At 42.4% G+C, this 24486-nt stretch overlaps 1 protein-coding gene across 1 annotated transcript in view; it reads right to left on the bottom strand.

Moving 5' to 3' along the window:
• Positions 1–24486, bottom strand: part of STK39 (serine/threonine kinase 39) — a 323108-nt gene that overhangs the window by 162471 nt on the left and 136151 nt on the right. The window lies entirely within an intron of this gene.

The raw sequence follows: 24486 nt of genomic DNA, 5'->3' as shown, positions 1-24486 counted from the left end.
GATAGTAAAGGACAGGCGAGCCTGGCGCGCTGCAGTCCACCCGGTCACAAAGACAGGACTGAGTGACTGAGCTCAGTCCTCAGAGTGGAAGGAATAGAAGGAAAGGATGTTTGGAGAAAGTTAGGAAACAGGTGAAAATCTTTATCCTATTTTCCAGGACCATTAATTAGTTTAGCTGAAACCTAGCATCCTGACCGCAGACTAATGAGAGATGAGAGTTCCAAAAGCCACGATGATTTAGAAGACAACTGGGTGATCTACCCACGATACATACACATACATCCTTTGACCCCGTATTTCTGAGTATTTAGCCTACAGAAAAACTTAAAATACATGCAAACATGACATGTATACACGAATAATTAATGAAACAATGTTTGTATGGTGAAAGTTTGCAAATATCCAGATTTCCAATAATCGGGAACTGGATAAATAAATCATACATCTTGTAAAAGAATATTAGGTAGCAATACAAAAGGATGGGGAAGTTGTATACACACATGGAAATAAATTCAGTGAAAAAACCCAAGATAAAGAACTGTATAACATGTTGCCTTTCTGCACTAAAATGAGTGAAAACTAGGACTATGTGTTCACACTGGGCAGATAAACAACATATGAAAAACAATTTTAAAAAGGCGACTCCGGAAGAGGTTAGGTAGGTTGGATGTTCAAAGTGCTTCTTCGTTCTAACTTCCAGAAAACTCATTAATATGAGAATGAAAGGGAACTCAGTCCACCCTAGTGATTCTGAAGGACTTCAGACAGCTTCCCATGCTCTCCTGCAGCCTGATATTCAGTAGAACAACGTGTGGCCTAGGCTCCACTGGGGACAACAAAATTCAATGATTCAGCAATCTGCACACAGCTCCAGACCATGTCGGTACCCCGAAGTCATTTTACAGAACAATGAAAGCCAGCAGATTAGACCTCAGAAAGGCAGATGGCTGCCTTGTTTCAGTGGGCATACTTCAGAAAAGCCCCACAGTACGATGTTATCTAATTGGCACAGAAATAAGAGGTCTTGGAAAAGGGAATCTGGGCTTTTAAAGTCAATTTCAAATGCAAGCTTAAGCTGACAGAGTGCAGCTGTAAAACCTGGAAAATGAAAGGGAAAACTTTAAATAAGCAAACACCATTTCTTCGAGGAGCTTACATCTACAAGAAATACCAGTCATGTCGGAGAGGGATTGTGTGGAGATGATCACATTTAATTGAGATTTTTAAAGCCAGGATTTGCAGGCTTCGTAACCAAAAGGGCAAAACTATGCGTGAGTAATGACTCCAATTCTGGGAGAAATGTAATCGGCCGGTCCCTACTGAAGGGCTGTGCTGACTCCAGAACCTCAGGCTAGCACTGAAATTCAAGATAAGAATTGCTTCTTCCTCTAAAGAACAATGATGGTTTCATGGAAGGCAGCGTTGCCAGGCAGTCTTAGTGTACAGACCTTGAAAACAGTAATATATCAAGACGCCAATATATTTGTAAAGTAACAACATTTAGTGTGGAGGCAGGAATGAACACTATTTTTAAGCATCAGCTTTAGAGTCAGACTGCCTCTATACACATCCCTACACTCATACTTTAACAGCTATCAGACTCCCTGTAAATGACTTACATTCTATGCACCTCAGTCTCTCATCTGCAATATGGAGACAGAATAGTACCGGCCTTGTGAGGATTTTGTAATGATGCAATGAGAAGATATCAGTCAGGCACTTAGCACAGTATTTGCCTAAGTTAAACTCAACAGAGATTACCTATCATGGTTATTATTCTTGTTACTATTATTGTTGTTACCAATACTTCCTCTCCGAGGGCTATACATATGTTAGAACTAACACTCAGAAGAACAAACTATATCCAGATTAAGTTACATCTAGGTTGAAGCTTAAACTATAATCCAGAATTACATGGAATAAATACATAATACAAAACTCACTCAGAAAAATGAAAGAATCATTTTTTGATAATCTACTGTTGTGACAACAGATGAATCACCTGGAGAGGGGCAGTTGCTTCACAGTAACACAGCCTTAGACATAAAAAATTGTCTCAGTTGATTATTTTACCATATACATCTACTCAGAATTAATGGCACAGCTGACAAAATATCTTAAAAATAACCATTAGTTAAGTTCAGGGCAATTAAACAGAACATCGGAAGTGACTATGATTTTAACCTTCAGTCTTATTGTTAAATATTCTACACTTTGCTTTTTTCTTATTCTAATTCCCAGATGAATCACTTCACAACATGATGAATCAGTCTTTTAAGAACCCATGGGTCTTGGACTGAACCTGCTATAGGAAAACCTTCTGAAACGCTTTAGGAATCTGGAGCTTTCCAGAATGTCGACTCACCTCACTTACCATGTGCCTACTTGAAAGAAGAAAACATCTGCCCTAAAAGATATTAGGGATAACTATACTTTGTGTGTGGCATACACCATCTCTGTTTGTCGGCCTCTGTAAAGCACTTAAATGCAGAATTAGTTCAAACAGTCCTCATCAGGGAGTTACCACAATATAAAGGAAACCTGGACTGACTTGCTACTTCACCTTAAAAAAAAAAATCACTTGACATCTATGTACCTACCTACATTTATCTCTGTAACATACAGACTGCTCCGTGAACTATCTGGCCTTTTCACCGCCTCACAGTTACACTGAAGTTTAAAAAGAAAATACATGTAAATATAACTCAAACTCTAGGACGTTTTGGGGAATTTTACCCATTTTTGCATTTATTTTTAATCTACCAAATAGCTTCACATCAGGTGGACAGAGTACTTCAATACTTTGGCCACCTGATGAGAAGAGCTGAATCACTGGAAGAGACCCTGATGCTGGGAAAGATCAAAGGCAGGAGGAGAAGGAGACGACAGAGGACAAGATGGTTGGATGGCATAACTGACTCAAAGGACATGAGTCTGAGCAAGCTCTGAGCGTTGGTGAAGGACAGGGAAGCCTGGTGTGCTGAAGTCCATGGGGTCACAGAGTCAGACACAACCGAGCGAATGAACTACAACAAAGCAAGAGCTTCTGTAACACTAGGAAGCATCACTATGAACAAAGCTAGAGGAGGCAATGGAATTCCAGTTGAGCTGTTTCAAACCCTAAAAGATGATGCTGTGAAAGTGCTGCACTCAATATGCCAGCAAATTTGGAAAACTCAGCAGTGGCCACAGGACTGGAAATGGTCAGTTTTCATTCCAATCCTTAAGAAAGGGAATGCCAAACAATGTTCAAACTACTGTACAATTGCACTCATCTCACATGCTAATAAGGTAATGTTCAAAATTCTCCAAGCCAGGCTTCAGCAATACGTGAACCGTGTACTTCCTGATGTTCAAGCTGGTTTTAGAAAAGGCAGAGGAACCAGAGATCAAATTGCCAACATCTGCTGGATTATGGAAAAAGCAAGAGAGTTCCAGAAAAACATCTATTTCTGCTTTACTGACTATGCCAAAACCTTTGACTGTGTGGATCACAATAAACTGTGGAAAATTCTGAGAGAGATGGGAATACCAGACCACCTGACCTGCCTCTTGAGAAATCTGTATGCAGGTCAGGAAGCAACAGTTAGAACTGGACATGGAACAACAGACTGGTTCCAAATAGCAAGAGGAGTACGCAACGCTGTATATTGTCACCCTGCTTATTTAACTTATATGCAAAGTATATCATGAGAAATGCTGGACTGGAAGAAGCACAGGCTGGAATCAAGATTGCCGGGAGAAATATCAATAACCTCAGGTATGCAGATGACACCACCCTTATGGCAGAAAGTGAAGAGGAACTAAAAAGCCTCTTGATGAAAGTGAAAGTGGAGAGTGAAAAAGTTGGCTTAAAGCTCAACATTCAGAAAATGAAGATCATGGCATCTGGTCCCATCACTTCATGGCAAATAGATGGGGAACAGTGGAAACAGTGTCAGACTTTATTTTTGGGGGCTCCAAAATCACTGCAGATGGTGATTGCAGCCATGACATTAAAAGACGCTTACTCCCTGGAAGGAAAGTTATGACTAACCTAGACAGTATATTAAAAAGCAGAGACATTACTTTGCCGGCTAAGGTCTGTCTAGTCAAGGCTATGGTTTTCCCAGTGGTCAGTATGGATATGAGAGCTGGACTCTAAAGAAAGCTGAGCTCCGAAGAATTGATGCTTTTGAACTGTGTTGTTGGAGAAGACTTTTGAGAGTCCCTTGGACTCAAGGAGATCCAACCAGTCCATTCTAAAGGAGATCAGTCCTGAGTGTTCACTGGAAGGATTGATGCTGAAGCTGAAACTCCAATACTTCAGCCACCTGATGTGAAGAACTGACTCACTGGAAAAGACCCTGATGCTGGAAAAGATTGAAGGTGGGAGGACAAGGGGACGACAGAGGATGAGATGGCTGAATGGCATCACCGAATCAATGGACGTAAGTTTGAGTGAACTCTGGGAGTTGGTGATGGACAGGGAGGCCTGGCGTGCTGCAGTCCATGGTGTCGAAGAGTCAGACACGACTGAGTGACGGAACTGAACTGAACTGTAACACTGTTCATACCGATAGGCCCAGTGACCACAGATGATAAAAAAGTTTATACTTTCCTAAGTGTTGGGTAACAGGCCCAAGAATCACTCACTTTATAGTGACTCCTGCTCTTGCAACAATAATGCCATTCTTGATAAAACCAGTGCTCCCAGTAAAAACATTTTCAAAGCAACACTTCTTAAATTCTTAACACAACTGTTTCAATGGCCTTGGCAAATTCCCCCTTACCACTGAATATTCATACCACTCTAAATTACCCATTGGAAAGGCACACTTTCTAAAATGCCTCCTGGAGTTACTAAGCCCCATTCATAACCGATGAAGATAAGAGGATTACTTCTTAGTTAGAAGCACAATGGGATGTCTCTTTGGGGATGTCTTGATCCCCATGGTGCAGCAACCTGTGACCCAATTTTATTTGAATAAAATTTTATTCAAAATTATAAAATTATCATTGTTCATGTTTGATGCTTAGCTTGTTTTGACTTTTCTTCTTCCTGAATATTCCTTTAATGTAGGTTCATTAAGCATAAATTATTTCAGTTTTTGCTAATTTTCAATGGCTTTCTTTTACCTCTAGGCTCAAAAATTTTAATTTTCTCTAAAAACTTTGAAGATACTGATTCTTTTGTCTTCAGGCTTTGATTGTTGCTACTGAGGTGTCTGCTGTGGGTCTGGTTATTATTCCCTTATAGGAGATCTGTTCTGCTTCCTCAGTTCATTTTAAGATTTTCCTTTTATCTCTGAGTTCTACAATTTTAGTTCAAAATACCAAAGTGCAGATATCTTTTTATTTATCGTGATGGTTAACAATACTTTTCCTGATCCTGTGCACTGCTATCTGTCATAGCATCTGAAAAATTATTAAACTATTACCTCTCTTGTATTTCTCTACTGTGTTCCTCTCAGGCTATGATTGGATTTATGTCACAATTTCTTATTCTATTCTGTATGTTATTAACCTCTCTGTCTATTTTCATCTTTCTATCTGCCCATGTTGCATTCTTGGTAATTTCTTCACTTTATCAATTCTCTTTTCATCTGTGTCTAATTACCAAATTTTTTTTCATCTAAGACCTTCCACTGATGGTTTTTATTTCTCTTACTTTAACAGTTATAAAATTCATATCTAAAATGTTTATTTTTCAGATCTGCTGATCACTTTTGATACTGTATTTGTTCCTTTTCAGAATTCTATTTTCTATTTCTTTAAATATTTCATATACAGTCTTTTTTAATAGAAAGCATAAGATAATTCCCATATCTGACTTTCTTTGGAGTGGCACATAAATTAGTTACTTTTAATGTTTTATTTTTATTTGGAGGTAAGTGTTCCTCCAAAGAATATTTGTGTTTGCTTCTACCAGAATTCAAGAGGCACCATCTACATTTTACCCATCTTCCAAGTCAGGAGTTTATCAGCTAAATTCAGGAGTCCTAGCTCAACTTTTAGTTGTCAAACTTCAAAATAAATTAAAATCAGTGCATGGGCTAAACAAACATCGGTTAGCTCTCTTCCCTTGTTGCTGCAGAGTTAATACAGGCATCCACCCTCACAGGTAACACCCACCTACCTTTCAACCTCCAGCTGTTTCTTTTTCCCTGTTTTTGGATCCTTACATAATTGTCTTCACTTTCTTTGAACCCAGAAATGCAGTATAATCTATGCTTAAGGTAGGATCCCATTACTGGGACACTCAACTTATTTTATTTCTCAGATGCACACAATAAGGGAAAAATATAGTCTAAAATAAGAAAAATTCACTTCAAAAATTAGTGATTTTCCATTTATAAATTCAAAGGGAAGTTTTCAGTATTTATTGGAATTCCCCTTTTATATTATTCTGTATTTTCTAAGGTTCTTGGAAGTTTAAATCTAAAATGTAATGTCAGACCTTGCACCATGCTCAATTCCAACAGAAACAAACCTGCCCTGATCCCTCCAAACACTGGTAATAAGAAATAAGAAATAAATAGTCATTGCAGGAGGGTTGAAAGACATCTGGCCCAACTTCCCAGTAGAGTCAAAAATAAACCTCATCACATTCATTCATTTGGCCAGCATCTACGAAGCAGGGAGTTTGTCACAGAACACGGTAAGTAGTGAAGATGGCCAAGCAAGACGGTCCTGCTCGTCAGTGAAGCTCTAACCTACTAATGCATCTCATTTTCGTCAGCTGGCTTCGGTGTATCCAATATAAAAAGAAACAGCACTAAACCAGGAACCAACAGCAGTGATCAAGATCTTGGTCACTGATTGAAAAATCCATTAAATCTCCAGAGAACTCAATATCTGGTCTCTACACCAGGAGGACAGGTTCAGACCAGCAGTTTCCAAACTGAGTTCTTTGAATTCCGAAGCTTTCTCAGAATCTCCTATATTCAAAATTTTAAACTTCAGATGAAGTTTTTTTTTTCTTTGATGTTTCATAGCATATTAATAGTCAGTGGTTTGGATGATTATGTCACAAACTAGTCACCTTATGGCACATACAGAAAATAATAATATTTATATAGTGGATGGGATGACATGCTAGACTTGATTTACAGCAACTGACCCCAGAACAGCAGGCATCCCAAGCCCTGCTCAACTGCCCTGAGCAATGCGGTGATCAGGGGCCTGGCTCATTGGTCACCCACTCACCGTCCACTGCTGTGCTCTGGCCACTGGTCAGGAAGCGCTGGTGGAGATGACAGCTAGGGTCTCAGTCCTGTGGGTCCTTCATGATTTTAATTCCAGTCTATTTAATCTCTGGACAGTTTCCACTATTAGAAACTCTCCGATAGTGTGAGCCCACAGCTATTTCCTGACCTTCTCTTCACTGCCCAGATACGAACTCCCCAACAACTCTGCACATGGGTATGCCAAAGGCTCATCCATCCATCCTGCCACCTCAACATTGAGACTGCCCCCACACCTTCATATATTATGCACTGAAGAAACCAGCATTAGGAGGAAGGCAGAAACTGGTGCCTATATTAATAATGCCAGTAAAATGAGAGCACTCTCCAGACAGACAGGTCCACCTGAATAGGCAATACAAGATCTCTTAAGCAACACCCCAAGAAGCCAGTTTAAGAAGACATCAAAGCCCTACTTCACATGGATAGCCCAGTGAGCAAGTGATGGAAGGCTGATAAGATAGGTCTTAAAGGCAACAACTATAAGGGGCTGCTCCAGCAGAGTTCAGAGTATAAATGACACAGAGGAAGGGACCACACACCCCAAAGGTGAGTAAGAAAAAGGAAGAAAGAGAAGACGAAATATAGGCCCTCTAGTTGTGTGGCTAAATAATTGTGGGGTGGGGAGGAAGGACTATAAGTTTTTTGTGAAGTGAGCTTAGCACTATAATTTCCTTCCAAACCTGAGACAGACCAGAAGACTTGTCTCAGTCCCCAATATAACCACTGACTGACCTGCTCATGAAAACCGAAGAGTCCTGGGTCAGGGCCCCAGACCCACTGAACGCTGATCTCTGGTTAAGGAGCCTGGGTATCTGGGTATTAGAACAACTAGGTAGTAAGCTTCTGTAAGGAAAAAGGACAGAATATCGCTCAAGGTGGTGAATAAGAGAAAAGCAAGAGGCTTCCAGGAAGTACGATCCGATCACAGAAAACTTCAGTGGGGGAGGGGCTGGCTTAGAAGTCATTTATTTCACAAAACTTTTACTTTATTCTAACAGATAGTATATTCAAAAGCAGAGACATTACTTTGCCGACTAAGGTCCGTCTAGTCAAGGCTATGGTTTTTCCTGTGGTCATGTATGGATGTGAGAGTCGGACTGTGAAGAAAGCTGAGCGCCGAAGAATTGATGCTTTTGAACTGTAGTGTTGGAGAAGACTCTTGAGAGTCCCTTGGACTACAAGGAGATCCAACCAGTCCATTCTGGAGGAGATCAACCCTGGGATTTCTTTGGAAGGAATGATGCTAAAGCTGAAACTCCAGTACTTTGGCCACCTCATGCGAAGAGTTGACTCACTGGAAAAGACTCTGATGCTGGGAGGGATTGGGGGCAGGAGGAGAAGGGGACGACAGAGGATGAGATGGCTGGATGGCATCAGTGACTCGATGGACATGAGTCTGAGTGAACTCCGGGAGATGGTGATGGACAGGGAGGCCTGGCGTGCTGCGATTCATGGGGTTGCAAAGAGTCGGACACGACTGAGCGACTGAACTGAACTTAACAGATAAGCTCATTATAGTTGTTAAAAATACATTAAATAGGGAAGCTTCCCAATTGTAACTTAAATTTTCGTTAAGTAAACAAAGGAACTAGAAATTGTAATATTAAAACAGGAATAAATAATAGAGTTCCAGTCAAACTTCAGTAATCTGAAGTCCTCAAGGAAACTAGTACGACTGTGTGTGTTGTCAGAAGGAGAACAGTTTTATTTGAAGAACAAGGGTTAGCAGCTGAGGTTCTACAGAGACAGGAAGAGGGAAGGAAATAGAGGGATGCAATTCACTAACTTTAGACTTTAATTTCCTTGAGAAAATAAAAGACAATCCTCACATGACATTTAAATACTTCCTCCTGCTCACTCGTGGAATACGCCCTCCTTCCTTGCAAAACGTCCCCTGATGCACAGCGAGGGAAGGAGACGAAGGCATAGGCAGTAATGAATCCCTGCTATGTTACAGATGCTGTAAAAGCATCTGATATAAACTGTCACATTTAAATGTCACAAAAGTCTTGGAGTTTGGGAAGGTGAGAAAAGCAAGGCTCCAAGAACCTGAGTTCCCCTAAGGTTTAAAGTCAGCCAGAGGGCAGCCAGGGGGAAGTATAATCTCAAGCTTATACTTTTTAAAAAACACGCTATGGGACTGCCCTGGCGGCTCGGTGGTAAAGAATCCATCTGCCAATGTAGGAGACGTGGGTTCGATCCCTGATCCAGGAAGATCCCACATGCTGCCGAGCAACTAAACCCAGGCACCACAACCATAGAGGCTGCGCTCTAGAGCCTACGTGTCGCAACTGCTGAACCCCAAGTGCCCCAAAGCCCGTGCTCCGCAACAAGAGACTCCACCGCAATGAGAAGCCCATGCTCCGCAAACAGAGAATAGCCCCTGTGGGCCCACACAGCAGCAAAGACTCAGCACAGCCATAAATAAATAAAATTATAAAGAAAAATAATAATACTATGCAATGATTCAGAAAAAAACGGGGGTTACAATTTTAAAAGCTATAATGTGGTTAAGATCGTAGGGGATCTGAACCAGGACATGGGTATATAACAAAAGCAAAAAAAAAAGAGGCAGAGCTCAGTATCCAAATTGTGTGGTACCACCCTTCAAGCATAGATGCTGGGCATGGCCAACAGCGCAAATGGCTGACATCAGACCTCATAATGAGAATTCCAAACCATAAACCCAGGGATGACGGAAATGGTTTGATCATTATTCACAGGCTGGCAGCTGGTTTATCATTTGTTTGTTCTGAACAGAAGAGATCGAAGTGACAGAATAATGGGCAGAAACACCTTGTAACACGGGATGCTCAGCCTCGTCCCCACGCTGAAAATAATTCCTTACCCAAGGGCAGGCTGAAGAAGAATAGGGCTTGCCATACTTCTCACCACCAACAGCTCTCTCTGAACTACCTTTACTGGCTCTAAGACTTTAGGATCCCAAGCTGGGCCCTCCATAATAGGCTCTCTATCGATCATGGTGAATTCTAATCTCTCCTAAAGTTACTGAAAGTCTCAAGGTTGCAAAACTGCTAGAAGTTCTCTCATGCTCTCTACAAAATAGCTGACTGCAGATCTAAGAAAGACTGAAAATAAATGTACAGGGAAAACATTTCAATACCAAAAGTAAATAAGTAATAATACTGAATATCAAATGCTAAGTACCGGACTAAGCATGGTGTAAGTAATATAGTACTCTGCAGATGAGAGACCTGAGGCTCAGTGTGAGATTTCAACTACCAAGACTCCCACTTTAGACATCAATAAGCCACCAGACATCGATCATTATAAGGCATATACTCTTTGACCAAGCTGGACCAAGCAATTCCACCCCTAGGAACATATCCTAACAAAACAGGTAACATCACATGCAGCAACACACGTACAATGATGTTCATTCCAGCATGTGAAGGGAGTGAAAACTGCTCAGTCGTGTCCAACTCCTTCCTATAGACTGTAGCCCGTCAGACTCCTCTGTCCATGGAATTCTCCAGGCAAGAATACTGGAGTGGGTTGCCATTTCCTTCTCCATCATTCCAGTATGGTTAATGATAAAAAAAAAAAAAAAAGGAAATGATCTAACTGTCCATCAAGAAATAACTCATTATTAATCATAGTAACTCTTGTAGCAGAATATTATACTGTCATTTAAAATGACTGTATAAATCTATGTTGACACCAAAAAGTGCCCACAGGTATCTTAAATGAAAATGGAGGTAGATCACAGAGCAGTAAACACAGCATAATTCCAATTCTGTTTTCTGGAGAAATGACAGAGCTGAGACTGAGGTCAGCTAAGGATGGAAGGGCTAACACTTCCAAACACAGAGGCAAGCAGCTCCTCTAAGAGCCCCAGGCCATAGACACGTGGAGACCCACGGAGAATGCAAGCGCTGAAGGTGAGAAAGGGACTAGACCATTCCAAACCCTAGAGGCCTGAGGAAGGACTCTGGTTTTCGCCCCGGACCGTCAGTGGGAAGCCCTGAACAGTCTGCGTTTCACAGATGCAGCACAGGGCATTCAGCGGACCCTCCGGGCTACCCTGGAGTGAGCGCCAGAGCCAGGGTCAGGCTGGGGCCTGTCTGCTCAGCCCACGCTTGGTCGTGAACTTCCAATCACAGACTTCCATGGATCCCTGCTTCCTGACCAAGTGCCTTCCCCTCTCTCCAGGCCTTTTCTGCTTCTTTCCAAGCTTGATTTCTCATCTTCCTCTTTCCTTCTCTCCTTCATCTACCTCCTTCTGCTTTCCATAAAGTCAGAGAAAAGCCCACCGCTCAGCACCTTGTCCTTATTCCCTAAGGGGTCCTTCTGGTCTGGACAAAGCAGGACCTTCCCAGTTCCTCCCCAGCTGACATAATCAGCCAACAAGCTGGTTGCACAACAATCAAAACAATTTCAAATGGTCTTTTAAATTTGGGTTAAATTAAAGGCTGTTGTTTGAATTTCTTAGCTTGTTATTGCTTTGTAAGTTTTACAAACACTCCTTGCCTTTCCGTATGTGTGTATGTCAGGAAAACCAATATACTCTTTCAAATCAGTATTTGAATCTGTGGGACTAATTTTAATGGGAAACTTAGAAAATCCTATATCAAAGCACAACCGCAACTGGGCCTCTTGAATTTTGATACCTTTTAAAATTACTGAATTTCAAAGTAAGAAATTTTAAAAACTACTACTCAATTAAAAAAAACAACAGTCATGCATCTCTATTATGCCAATCAAATCAGATTAACAGAATGAGCAGAGCCCTACACCCGACTCTCCATGCTTTTTTAAGCATGTACACCATGCCCTCTGCTGGCCTCTCATTTCATTACACAACTTGGTAAGGGGCTAGGGAGGAAAATGCCTGCAATGCGGCGAGACCTGGGTTCGATCCCTGGGCTGGGAAGATCCCCTGGAGGAGTGCAAGGCAACCCACTCCAGTATTCTTGCCTGGAGAATCCCCACGGACAGAGGAGCCTGGTGGGCTACAGTCCATGGGGTCGAAAGAGTCAGACTTGGCTGAGCAACTAAGCACAGCCCAGCACAGGGAGGAAAGAGGGCAAAACACATGCATTCCTTCCACGGAAACGGAGCTCTCTTGTTCTGAATTAAGTACAGAAGTTCTGTCATTTTCTATCTCTTTCCCCTTCCCTTTTCCATAATGTCGGCCTTGTTTTAAAGATTTACAGAATCATGATATAAGGGTGCAATCTAATCATTTCCCCTAAAATGAGGAAATAAGTTAACAGGTAATCCAGAATGAAAGAGTACTAAAAACCGATTTAAATGTAGTTTCAAAATATATTCCTAATTAGACGTGGCTTCCGGTAACAGGAAAACTTATATGCATACTGACTAGGTGAGGAAAATTACAATATGGAAATATGCTGAGTGCCAGGGATGGCATTTTCACGGTCAAATAGTCCAAAGTGGATAATACACAACTGTTAGACAATAAAATCTAACCATTCCGTTTTATGACAAGGGGGCAAAGGTAAATAGAATTAATTGGCTCACCCAAGACTCTTAGCAAATTGGAGACAACAAAGGAGTTTCAACCTAAGATCAGATAAACTCCGAGTCACAGACTTGAAATACAAGGATGGAGCGCCAACTGAAAAACACCTTAACAATTCTCCTGCAAAACCAGAAGCAGATTCACTCTGTCCCCGCTCACGCTCTCACGTCAACTCCCACAAAGCCTGTCATGGAAAATTCACAACCTTGCTTGCCGAACTTTAATTCCAGAGATACTTACTGATTGACCAAGATACTATGCTGGGTACTGGGGGATAATATGACACCAGGCCTGCACCCAAGGGCTCACAGTCTAGAAGGCAAAAGTGTGAGGAAATAAACGACCGATGATGCCAAGTGCAACAAGGTTCAGAAGCAGCAGGAAAGAAGGAAGGATGAGCTGTCTGGAGTGCAGGGCTGAGGGGGGGAGGTGTTGCCATGAGGAAGCTCCGCTAAAGAGGTGATAGTGCCTGGAAGATACAAGTTCAGGGAGAAGCGAAAAGAGAGGGACCAGTACATGCGCCTTCATGGGAAACGCGCGTGGGATTTCAGGAGTGTGTTGACTGGAAAGGAGAAGAGTCAGTAACTATAAGCGTGTGTCCAGGGTGAGGTGGCAAGTGGCCCATGAAAAGCTGGATAGGCGGCCAGACACACATCACAGGAGCTTTGTGTGGCCGCACCCTGCAAGTGCTGTTGGCGTCTGGCCGCTCAGTCATGTCTGTTCGACCCCCATGGACTGTAGCCCACCAGGCTCCTCTGTCCATGGGATTTCCTAGGCAAGAGTACAGGAAAGGGTTGCCATTTCTCCACGGGATCTTCCTGACCCAGCGACTGAATCCACGTCTTCTGCATCACAGGCAGATTCTTTACCACTGAGCCACCAGGGAAGCCCAACCCTACAAGTAACATGGAACTTAATCAGTGGCAGGAACTTGACACTTACTTACCCTGTAATTGACAAGAGGCCACTGACGTTTTAAACCAGGCAGAGGGAACAATCGTATTAGAATTCTCACAAGTTCAAAAAGGCATCTGCTAAGTTTTTACACTAGCTTTTCTGTAACCACAGCCAAATTCCTTTCCGTTCCTCACGGTTCATCTACTTTTAAAAGAAGTGATATGCTTTAAAAGAAATGGTATTAGTATGAGTTGTAACAGTGAATAAAGACAAACTTTCTTAATGGCAATCAGTATATTATCAGTAACACTCAGCGAACACTAGGCAGGCAGGCAGGCGGCTCTCCTCCTGGCACACGCGTGCCAATTACGTTTCAAAAAGTTAGCAGAGGCATACAAGCTTTGGAAAAAGTTATCAAATTTCCCAAAGGCAAAAATGAAGCACATAATGCATTTGAACACACAGATCTCAGAAATCCAACTGGATGCGAAATAAGGCCATTGATTCCGCTGATTCATTTCTGGTAACAGAACACAATCAGTTCTCTACAAGTTCATCTGTATGAACAGTAGCTCTGATAATATTTTCAGAATGTCATTATGTTTAAATTTCTAAAAGTGGACCTCCAAGATCAGTAAAAGTTTAAAATGCTCTCTTAAGCCACTGGTATTTTTAAAAGAGACCTCAATCTGAAAATACAAACATTTGTCCTAAATGAGGCCAGCGGGGTTAGCAAATCACAGTTTCCAGAGTGGATCCTCTCTGCTCTAAATCAAATGTCACCAGAAAGAGGCCACTGACCCAGAATGTATGAATTTTTAAATTCAATTCACCAACAGAACTGAAAGTGATGTATGATTCTTTTTTCTCTTCGTTTTTCCTCTATCCTCCGCTCTGCCTAATTCACTCACAGCATAAACACCAGTCAAGCTCCTTATATCAGGCACAGAGCAAAAGGAAAACATCTACAAGGGTTTTTACACACTGGGAAGCAATTCCTGGCCAGAGACTCTGAGGAAATTAACTATTCTGATAGCACCCCCTAGTGGCCTAAAGCACTTTTCTGACCAAAGAGTCTGCATTCTAACCTGCCTAAAAGCAATGCATTAAAATTTTTGAAAACAATGAGCTTACACTCTGGGAACATCTGTCCAGTTAAATCAATAACTTTAACCTTTGGCCAACTGTTCTTTCAGCTTTAAGATAGGAAAAGTAACACCCCCAAATCACCAAAGTCCTCCCTGTGAACATGCGTTCCTCAGTACAATAAATTCCCAGTTGCTGCTGCTGTTGTTTGGTTGCTAAGCTGTGTCTGACTCTTTTAGACCCCATGGACTGTAGCCCGCCAGGTTCCTCTATCCATGAGATTTCCCAAGCAAGAATACTGGAGTGGGTTGCCATTTCCTACTCCAAGGGATCTTCCTGACCCAGGGATCAAACCCAGGTCTCCTATTTGGCAGGAGGATTCTTTACCACTGAGCCACCTGGGAAGCCCGTATTCACATAATGGCTATTTTAAAACATGAGGAATGCAGAAAGAAACACAAAGCAGTGATGGAACACGCATCCTCAAACCTACTTAGAGCATCAGGAGTATTTACGTTAAACCCATAATTCATGTGGTGACACACAGAGTTCTGTCCACTTCTTCCCAGTTATGCACTTTGACTCCCTCCTTCTTTACTGATCTGGCTCTGAGGAGAACTGCAGGGGCCAGTGAACTTTCTGGAAATGTCTTCATCGCCCAAAACTGTATTAATTTGACCACAAAATACAATTATCTTCAAAACTGAGATTTTTCTTTTGGAGATGAATTATATAAAATGCATGTCAGATTACTGTGATTTGTTAATAGGAAATGTAATTTAAAGTGATAAGTGGTAATAACAAGAAATACCTAAACCATCACCCTTCAACCTCCTGCCCAAAAGAAAAAAAGAAAATCTGATAGAGGTGCCTAGTACTCAGTACTAGTACCTAGTAGCTCAGAAGAGACCTAACATACTTTAGATCCTTCTCTGAGCAAACCTGAGACCTTCAGCCAAGCTGGGTCAGCCTGCAGTTCATAACCACACAGAATTAGAACCCACTGCCGCCCTCTACCGGGCAGACCTGGAACAAAACTAAAATCCACCCATTAATCAGCTAATTTCTTCTCCGGTTGCTTGATAATGTATAAACTTCAACATCTTATAAATTAATGATAAGCTTCCAAGAAGGGGGAAGCGCAAAGCAATTTTACAAAAATTCAAACCCATTTTCCCTCTTTATCAACTAAAAGAAGCGACAAAATGGTAGCAAACGGGGAGCCTGGCTTCAGACTTGGCTACTCTATGACAGCATGAAGTGGGTCAGGGCCCAACCAACCTAGGTCTCAATTCTCAGGTCTGCAAATGGAAGAATCACAAATCAGGAGATATTCATGGTCTTGGTTGCTCTTTTTCACTCATTCTTCAAAATGTATAGCTTTTTCTTAACAAGCTGTAACAATCTAACATATTATACCTCTATCCTGTTACTCAGGACTTCACTGATTATTACAAGGACTCAATGGACATGAGCCTGAGTAAACTCTGGGAGTTGGTGATGGACAGGGAGGCCTGGTGTGCTGCAGTCCATGGGGTCGCAAAGAGTTGGACACGACTGAGCGACTGAACTGAACTTAGTAACGAGATAGGTGTAAACCAAGGGTTGTGCATGTGCGTGAAGACCCACAGTAACTATGGGTCCCCCTTTCTCCCTTTCCCACTTTCCCCCACGAACCAGCTCCAAGACCTTTTCCATTCTTGTAGGACATTCTATACCCATATCCTAAGGCATTTATTCCCTGCTGCTCTCTGAGTTTTCCAGGTCTTGAGATGCAGGAACTATATTCCCCACTGAAGGGCAAGCCGCAGTGGCTGCACTGTATCCTTTTATCTGTCTGCGCACCCTGTGTCCACTATTGGCAGCAGTGGTCGTAATGGCAGCAGCCCTTATTGCAGCAGAAACAGGGATGGCAGCAGTGGTACCCCAGCGGCAGGAGTGAAAAAAGGTTACAAAAACCCAACAGTGATGTTATAAAACTGTAATAGTAAAGCTGTGTGTGTGTGTGTGAAAAGGTTACAAAAAACCAACAGTGATATTATAATAAAACCGTAATAGTAAAGCTGTGTGTGTGTGTGTCTGTGTGTGTGTGTGTGTGTGTGTCTCTCGCTCAGTCCTGTCCGACTCTCCGACCCCATGGACTACAGCCTGCCAGGCTCCTCTCTCCATGGAACTCTCCAGGAGAGGATACTGGAGTAAGTTGCCATTTCCTTCTCCAGGGGATCTTCCCGACCCAGGGATCAAAACCAGGTCTCCTGCATTGCAGGCAGATTCTTTACCATCTGAGCCACCAGGGAAGCCCAGTAAAGCCATATATGTGATTATGAAAATAATAAAATTTACCATGATTATGATAATTAGATTTATAGTCATTTACTATTTTGTGCCAACTATCATGCTATACACTTTCTACGCTTACCTTACTTAGTCCTCAAAAGCATGAGGTGGGTTTTTATTACCTCCCCCATTTTATGAATGAGACACCTAGCCTCTGGCCGGTGTTAACAACAGCTAATGCTACCAAACTCCTACTAGCCATTTCTCTTCCCTTTAGAATCCCCAAAGCCCTTTTATCACATTATTGTCTCCGTATCTGCAAAAACCCTGGCAAACTCACCACGTTCCTACAATGAAGTCTGCAGGGTTCTCCTTGTGCCCACGAATGGCATGGACTCCCCCTCCATCACCATCATGTGTATTAAAGAGCAGACTGCGGGCTCTGAGAACGACAACTGTGCCTCCCCGACAGCCTGCTTTTCCTGACAGCAGAGTGAAAGTGCTGGTCGCTCAGTCGTGTCTGACTCTTTGAGACCCCATGCACTGTAGCCCACCAGGTTCCTCTGTCCATGGAATTCTCCAGGCAAGAATACTGGAGTGGGTGGGCATTCCCTTCTCCAGGGGATCTTTCTGACCCAGTGATCAAACCCAGGTCTCTTGCACTGCAGACAAATGCTTTACCATCTAAGCCCCCAGGGAAGCCCTGCCTTTCCTATTTGTGCTGTTTAATCCTGCCCACCCTCTCCATCTATATCTCCTTCTTTCCTCCCCCTTTTCTTCTTTCTTCTGAGGTATAATTCAGTGGAAAGAGCACCAAAGCAGAAAGAAGAATTGCCTCTTTAAGCAATGTGACTTTAAGCAAATCTTTTCAGCTCTCATGCATTCCTCTGCATTACATAATACCTGCCCTGCCTACCTATCTTGGAGCACAGTTGTTTCAAATAAATAAGGAAGCATTTCTGAAAGCAATGTAACAGGTGTGAAAGCATAGCAGTTCTATGTGTATTTAATTCCTAGTGTTCTTAGGCTCTTCACAAACACACGTCCCCCACTTTACACAGTGGAGGGGATTGCTGTGGAGGGGGATGCCCTGGCCCACAAACTCTGCCAGCGCCTTGATGAGGCAGAGAACATTTGGACAATGGCGATGACATCATGACGGTCATTCTCTCCTTCTTTTGGCAGGCTTCCATGGGCTCTTACTCCATTCTACCCAGAGCAACAGCAACAGCCACCCACGTCACCCCTCCTCCCCCACCTGCCTTAAGGCCTCTTTCCTTGCTTCCTGTTTCACTGCATATTTCTAAATTGCCTGTCTGCGGTATCCACGAGAATTATTCTCCTTATTGATCAATACATGATATCCACAGCAGCCACTGTTGAATGGAGCGTCCAGCGTGAGTCAAAGGCAGACTCCCTGGGCGGACCCTCTCAGCCCCAGGGCAGCACCAAGTCAGCGTCCTTGGCTCCATCTGGAAGACCAGGCAGCACGGCCAACAAAGGACACCGGTTCAAATGCTTCCGCTTCCAGACCTGGTTCCGAGGCTGCAGCAGCACCATTCACCGCTCACCTCAATCTGAACATCACAGGCTAGCAAAACGTTCACTGTCTGTGAGGCTGCTGGGAAATTATAGAGAAATCCTGTCGTTTATATCCTGTGAATGTACAACCATACTGCCACAAAGCAGAAATGTTTCCTCGAAAAGGGACTAACGACCCAGTACAGTAAATACATTCACTTTACCTTTTAATGTTTTAATATAAAGAGGGAATGTAATATTAATGAGTCCTTCCTATTAAGAGCTAATTGTGCTTACAGTGAAGAAGCTGACAGATACTCCTTAAGCATATGATAACATCACCAATGAAGGATTAAATCATCATGTGCCTTGTAATATGATATGCAGAGAGGAACACGGCATCACTTACAAGATAGTCCCATCAAAAATGCATGCCCTGCATCTAATCATGAAGAATTACCAGACAAACCCAAACTACAAAACAGCTGTCCTGTACTCTTTAAAAGTGTCACAGTTGTAAAAGAAAAAGAAAGACCATTCCAGATTAAAGAAGACTAAAGGAGAGATAAAACTAAATGATCCTGGATTGGGTCCTACACCAGGTAAATTATCACTGGCAGAATTTATATGAGATCTGAAAATTAAATAATAGTTTTGCATCAGTGTTAGGCTCCTGATGTTGACAATCATACTGTGATATAAGAGAATGTCCTTGAAGTATATTTAAAGATAAAGGGCATCATGTCTGTAGCTTTGAAACGTTCCAAAAGAAAGCATGAGAGAAAATACAGAGAAATGTTTATACTATTCTGCTAACATTTTTGTAAGTCTGAAATTATTTCAAAATAAAAAGTAAAAACAGTACCAGTTATCAATACATGTCAAGTTTCAAATGTGAACTATAATATTCCTACCTACTGATTCCTAAACACACAGAAGGACCACATGGAGCCTTGGCTCATTAATATAAAACCAATCTCGGAGCCTGATATAACAAATTCTGGTACCCACAAATACCATCCGAGTTCGAGTTCACGATGGCTTCACCCAAATGTAGCAGTGATAAAATACCCCTTTCCCCCTGATAATCACTAACCATTTTTAACTCCTCAATTTCATAATTAAGAAAATGCAAACCATAAATCCTCCAGTGAGTCTACTTCCCATGAAAACACAACCATATTGAAAAGACACACCGTGTATCCCTACTTCATCCCTTCTCTGGCCAACCTACTTTTTAGCCAAGCGGGTTGGCATTTAGGCAGGGTGCCCCTGTCCTGCCATGAGTGAGCTTTAGCCACAGCAAGTGTATGAATATGAGTGTGAGTATGTGGGGACTCAAGGTTTATTTCACAAACATAAAGCAAAGACGTCAGCCAACTCTGATATTCAGATGCTCCTGCAGGAAGTGCAGAGTCCTAAGCATCTACATCTGATTCTAACAGAATGATTTACACCTTTTCCACCCAGCGATTCCAGGAATGTTAATGATGGAACAATACTCGGTCAAGCTTTCAAACCCAAAAGACAGCTGGAGACAGGCCCCTAAAAAAGCCACATGAGAAGAAAATAAAGCCTTTTCTTCTCATGCACAAGGATAAGGAAGAAGCTGAAAAGTTATACAGCTGCACTTACTCTGTTCTCCTGGGTCATTATTAGCATGTTCTCATTTAGAATTTACAGTGTCTTATGGTCCAGAAACACCAAATCTCTCATTACCCTTCACCACGTTCCTGAGGTCAGAAAGAATTTCCATTTCACAGGCAGAAAAATCAAGGTGAAAGAAAATTAAGCACTTTCTTGGTGGTCCAGTGATTAAGAATCTGCCTGCCAATGCAGGGGACACAGGTTGGATCCCCGGTCTGGGAAGATTCCACATGCCACGAGGCAACTGAGCCCATGCCCCAGCTACGGAGTCCGCACCTAGAGACTGCTCTGCACCCAGAGGCCCCTGCAACTGGAGAAAGCCCGCACGCAGCAACAAAGACCCAACAGAGCCAATGAATAAATAAACAAAACTGATTCCCAAACAGTACTATCTTTCAGCAAAAGGACCTCGAATGGACCAAACTCTCTGCCTCCAGGGGAAAAAAAAAACCAAAAATATCCTTAATTTCTGAACTTACTTTTACATCCAAAAACACAAAATCATGTTATGTCACTAAATTACCAGAGAAGACACACTGGTCTGTCTCTATTTTTTAATGTGCTTTCCTGATTTAGAGGCGTCATTCTGGATGCAGACAAGATCACCTACCCACACGGAACTATGTGGCGCTCAACTAACGCTTCACATTTGGGGCAATCATGAATATGAGAAGCCTCTTTGTCTCACACCAAACGACTGCACTGATGCGCTCCATGGGCCGTCCTCAGGGCAGCTACAATACCAGTCCCTCTCTCTCTTAAATATGAGGGTTGTTCATGATACAGAAAAACACGTATTGACAAACAGCTCTTAACTTGGATCACCATAAGGGAGGAGCAGCAGAGATGATGATTTATGACAATGAATTTCAAACAGCTTGGGTCCCGAAATGTCCAAAGCTTGGTCAACACACCCAGCTGTCATGTAAACACTGGTGTATCAATGAACTGTTTCTGTTTTAAAAACAATAAACTGAGGAGACAAAAATCAAGGTACTAACAAAGAGTAGCCTCTCAGGAACATATCCCCAAGCAAGAAACTAGAGCACAGTTTACTAGGGGCACCACAGCAAACAGGAAGGGAGACAGCTGAGAAGACGCCAATAAAGACAAGTCCAAGAAAGAGTATCACAAACAGTACTAGCGGCTCCTCTGTATCGATTTTTAAATTAACATTTACTTAAACACTTCAAGAACCTACATGTAAAGAGTCATCTTACCACAAAGGTTTACAATTCACATGGTGATTAAAATAGTGTTTACTTCCTAGTGGCCGAGCCCACATGAGGGGTTTCAAATGAGGAACAGCACAGATGCTTATCAACATCATGAGCCCAGGAGAAGGAGGGTGGTTTATTATTAACAGGAAGCCCAGGGACAAGCATATGCCAGGCATTTGAGAGGTTCAAGAGAGTGACAAACGAGTTTCAAATGGCTTTTCCTTGGCCCACTGAAGCATGCATTCATTGAGTCAACGAACATTTGCGGGCACTTACTATGAACAAGACACGCATTTTGATGGATGCTGTCCCGGCTGGCATACCAGCCATGGAACCCGCGGGCAAGGAATGGCGTGTAGTTGAGAACCAACTTACACTTCAAAATGAGAATTATGACAGGAAAACAGCCAACTTAATGAAGCTGGAGAGCCAGAATAAAATCACTGTGGGGCCCTTCTCTTTTCTATTATGATGTTTAAAGAACTAATTCACATTCGTTTCTGTGTGACTTTAAAATGTGTGGCCATTTTCCTTCTGAAGGAATGAATGACAAGCCCTGAGGTTTAAGTCTCAGACCAAGGAGCAAACAAAAGGGCATTAAGACATGGTTGGAAAACCATCTCCCAAAAGGAGCTCTGTGTTAAGATACATTCGAGAAGAAATTTGGAATGCACAACCCAGTAATATGTAACAATACGTAATCTAAACTTTAAAAAAAAAAAAAGGAAAGCGACAGCCTGAGCAGGTTCTCTGCTGATGAAGTGTCAAAGGGCAGTACGGGTTATGTAGTAAGAACTAGAGGTGCTTTAAGCTCAGTATACATTAGAGCTGACCCTTGAACAACACGAGTTTGATGTGCAAGTCCATTCACATATGGATTTTTTTCAGTGGTCACTACAGTACAGCACAATCCACAATTCAGTGAATGTGCAGGTACAGAGGAACCATATACACCAAGGGCAAACTATAAATTAATGCTCGGATTTTTGACTGCACAGAGGGCTGGTGTGCTGTTCAAGGATCAATGGTATAAGGAGGGAAGGTGAAATGGTGCCATGAATTTAAGGCTAAGGAGCTTGCACTTTATTTGATACGCAACTTGTTTCCCCCCATTTATTTGCTTTTGAATAATTTTGGAAACCACTTTTGAGCAATTAAGTGACGTGATTAGACAGTTAACCTTGCACTAGTGCCCAAGGTGGGCTGCAGTCCACAGGGTCGCTGGGAGTCGGACACGACTGAGCGACTTCACTTTCACTTTTCACTTTCATGCATTGGAGAAGGCAATGGCAACCCACTCCAGTGCTCTTGCCTGGAGAATCCCAGGGACGGGGGAGCCTGGTGGGCTGCCATCTATGGGCTCGCACAGAGTCAGATGGGACTGAAGCGACTTAGCAGCAGCAGCAGCAGTGCCCAAGGTGGAATGGGGTAGGAGAGGAGTTATTAACAGAAATCTACTGCAAATGTTCAATTAAAAACAGGAGGAAACATTCCAAGAAACGGTGCAGAGGGAAACGTGGAGAGGACTCAGAAGACAAAGAAGGCGGCCTCTGATACAAAATCAGCCCAGGGTCCTGAGGCCAGGGGGCTCAGGGAGCAGCACCAAGCACAGGCAGGTGCGGCCTGGGAGGGGAACACTGCACAAGGGGCCGAGCGGGTGGCCTGGGCAGGACGCAGGCTTGGGAAGCCCCTCTGGGAGCAGCTACACGGTGACATCAGAGGGAAACCGAAGCAAAGGCCTTTGGGGGCACACACTGTACACGTTAGTGGCTTTCTAACACCTTTCTTCACCTGTGGCTGATGTTCTAGTTATCTGATCAGAGGACCCCATGCTAGACCTCGACACCCCAGGCAAACACTCTAGGCACCTCCTTAAGCCTTCTGGACAGAGTCCCCGCACTCTGGTGGGTACTCTCGACTTTCTGCTGCCTCAAACTGAAGCTCTGGCTTCTCTATGCTGCCCCTTGGGAGGTCTCACTCTGATGGAATATTGCTAAATTTTCACTACAGAGCCATCCCAGAGACCAGCCCTGGCTCACGTCTCCACAGTCAGGCCAGTGATCCCCCATCAACTACCCAGACTCACAGCCTGAGAACAAGCCCATTCCAAAGAATTCTGCAGGTCTTAGAGACAGGCTCAGATACCCACACAAGACGGGCTCAGTTACCCACACAAGATGGGTCATTTCTTGAAGTCTATTTTAAAATCTAATATTTAAAGCAATTTGAAAGCATCAGCTAAATGTATTTCATACCCAGTGATTTAGAAAAAGCAGTGTCTAGACGTTAACAGTCCAAGTTACTATTACCTAGGTATCCGAGATGCAACCTCTCATGCATATATTTCTTGGCCAATTTTATTAACAGAGCAGACTACTTAGATTCACGTCAACTTCCCCTATAAGTATTAATCACAAAAAAGGAAATAAAAAGAACCTTCCCCTTTCTAAATCTGTGCCTACATCAACATTTTAAATTTAAATATCTAATACAATTTTAAAATCAAACTAAACCAAACCAAATCTGAGGTTAAATTTTGTTAAGTTTCATACCATAATAAAATCTATCATTACAAACAAGAAAAACTCTGGGTCAACACATAAATATACTCACACATACATACCATTTTTTAAAAAATCTAAAACCCAGTTTTTTAGGTAATTATTAACATAATTTAGTTAACATAGCATAGACTACAGAAAAAATCAAGGTCTTTTAGAGAAAAGAAACTCTGTCACTCAGATATTCAAAATAACTATTAAAAACGAAAGGGTTTTTTTTTTTTTTTCGCTTTGTCATTTCAAGCTGATTAAAAATGACTGTTCATCTTTGGTATAATCCACCCCCTAAAAAAAGATATTCAAAGATATTTTACCTCTCCAGTCTTTTAGTCTCAACACAAGCCCCTCCCCTCCCCTCTGACCTTCTTTAAGCAAAGCCAATACATGGAAAAATGAAATCATTTTGAGTTTCACATTGTTTCTACACCCAAACACATAGCTGCAGCCTGAGGTAACCAAAAGGCAAAATGCAGTTATCTGAGTAATCACTAACCCAGTGACCTCTAAATACACACCCTGATTATGTGGAAATCTTTTTCTAT

Source organism: Ovis canadensis, chromosome 2 (genome assembly GCF_042477335.2).
Source record: "Ovis canadensis isolate MfBH-ARS-UI-01 breed Bighorn chromosome 2, ARS-UI_OviCan_v2, whole genome shotgun sequence".
Classification (NCBI taxonomy): domain Eukaryota; kingdom Metazoa; phylum Chordata; class Mammalia; order Artiodactyla; family Bovidae; genus Ovis; species Ovis canadensis.
This window is presented reverse-complemented; position numbering and strand designations above follow the sequence as displayed.